A 2,407-nucleotide genomic window follows, 5' to 3' on the forward strand; every position below is an offset into this window, starting at 1 on the left:
CTGAAAACAAGTGTAGTTGTTGAGTTCTGCATATAAATCATAAAACTTCTATTATTTATACTGCTGCCCTGCCTGTTTTTTTCTTCACTTTCATTATTTTTTACCTTTTTTATTATTGTGCCAAATACTAAATTATTCTTCCATTCTTTTTTTACGCTGGCCTCTTTAAATTATCGATTTAATTATCCAATTCTCCCGAATTAATTCTTAGAATACGAAATTTTTTGTATTTACTGTATCTATCTCCCTTTTTAAAATTTCTATATACACTAAATGCATAAAAAAAATCAAAATTAAAAACAAAGAAATATGATTTATTCTTGTGCTGAATACTAACATAAGAAACATTCTTTTTGGTACAGTTTTTTTTTACAAAAATAAATAAGAATCATTTTATTTTAATTTACCCTATAATACTGCTTAAACGAAAATTTGGTGTCATTAAACTTCAAATTTTAACAAAAATTTAATCAATCCTTTCGTTAAACTTTTGTTACGTACAAAAGTCCAATATTTTTTTAAGAAAAAATCAAGTCTTCTATTTCATCAAATCCCAACCCATGATTAATATTAAATTATCAAATTTTCAATATTCAAACTAAAAATAATGTAAAAGAAAATTGTCTTCTAAATCATAGCTCACACCATCAAGTGTTTTCCATTTTTTCATCTTGAACCTTTGGACACTCCACAAAGTCCAGCCATGATGTTAAGGTCTGACTTCTTCAACTTGAACCATAGATCACTGCATTACCTTCATATCAAACAAATGTTGCGAGTTAAGTAAAGCAAAGAAAAAAAATATAATTGATGAATAAATCAATTATAGGAAAAGAGTTTACTTTAAAGATAATTTTGGTTAAAAAAATCTATAAAAAAAATTATTTTGTTCTAAGCTAGCTATTTAATTTTGATCAATTTTTCAATTCACAAAATAATATTCTTCTTATATGTGAAAAGACTAATTAATCTTCATTGTCATTAATGATTTTTGTGTTGTCTATTTCTAATTGTTTTTTTAATCATAATATTATTTTCTTTTTTATTAAAAAAAAAATCAGTATCATATTTTATGTTTTTTACAAGTTATCAACTTAAATAAGAGGAGAAACATAATTTTAATTTTCATTTTACTTTTTAAATAATTGCAAGTGCCAAATTTAAATAATCATGAGAATACTCATGTTTAATATAATATTCTAAAAAAAACCCATACGATAACCTAAACAATCTACAAAGAAATATAATTTATTCTTGTGCCAAATGCTAAAACAAGAAACATTTTTTTTTATTTTAGTTTACCGTATAGAATTGCTTAAATCAATGAAATTTTTATTTTAAGAAAATATTAATGATTTTTACATCAAAGGTAATTAAATTTGGCTTAATTAATCTTCAAATTTTAACTATTATTCAAATCAATCCTTTCGTTAAACCTGTACATGTTAAGTAAACAACAAAAAGTCTTGCCTTATAAAATTCAAACATTTTATTACATGTGGTTTGAACCCATAATTAATTTTAAACTATCAAATTTTAATTATTCAAAATAAAAGAAATGAAAACAAAATTGTCTCCTAGACAAACCGCTGACCACCTGATTGTTGCCATTTATTTCTTTTACTCTTTTTTTTTGGTTCTTTTATTTTGTCCAACTTTAACTTTAACTTTAATTAGTGAGGCTCACGCGGATTTGTGCTTTTTAAACTTTCTTTTCATTTTACCTTACTTTCTGTGTAACAACCAAGAGGAAACATTCAACACGCAAAGATGAATTCAAAATTCAACACGGATTCAAATTATTTAAAGACCACTGTGTAGCAGCAATTGTTTATGAAGTTTCAAATTATTTAAAGACCACTGTGCAAGAAGAAACATTCAACAGGCAAAGATGAATACAAAATTTCATTTTTAAAGATCACTCTGTAAAAGAGACGACGTCTAAGGTGGATCATTGTTGGAAACAAATTTGGCAGCTGTTTTTTTATTATCTTGTACAATCCCCAGCGTTTTCTCTGAAAACTAAACCTTGGCCAATTCTGAACAAATGAATTATGATCGGTTTGGTTTTGTATATTTTTTTTCATCTCAAACTATTTTTTTTTATGAGAACTAAATAAGAATTAAATAAATAATTAAACAAATTCAAAATGTCACATTTTCTAGACTCTTCCCACTACTCAAATCTCACATTAATTAATTCATTCATTTCTAAACTCACTACTATCCTAAAGTAGTAAAGTCCCTCTCATCCTTCATAATTCCCTTTAAATCTATTGAGTAAAGATAGAGACAGAATAAAGAATAATTCGAATAAAGACAGTAATGGCCGATGGCGTGCCGTTTTGTGCATTATATGATGTGGTCCACAATTTGAAACATATATAAATTATATTATATATGTCTA

The sequence above is a fragment of the Glycine max genome, chromosome 16, assembly GCF_000004515.6.
Source record: "Glycine max cultivar Williams 82 chromosome 16, Glycine_max_v4.0, whole genome shotgun sequence".
NCBI lineage: Eukaryota > Viridiplantae > Streptophyta > Magnoliopsida > Fabales > Fabaceae > Glycine > Glycine max.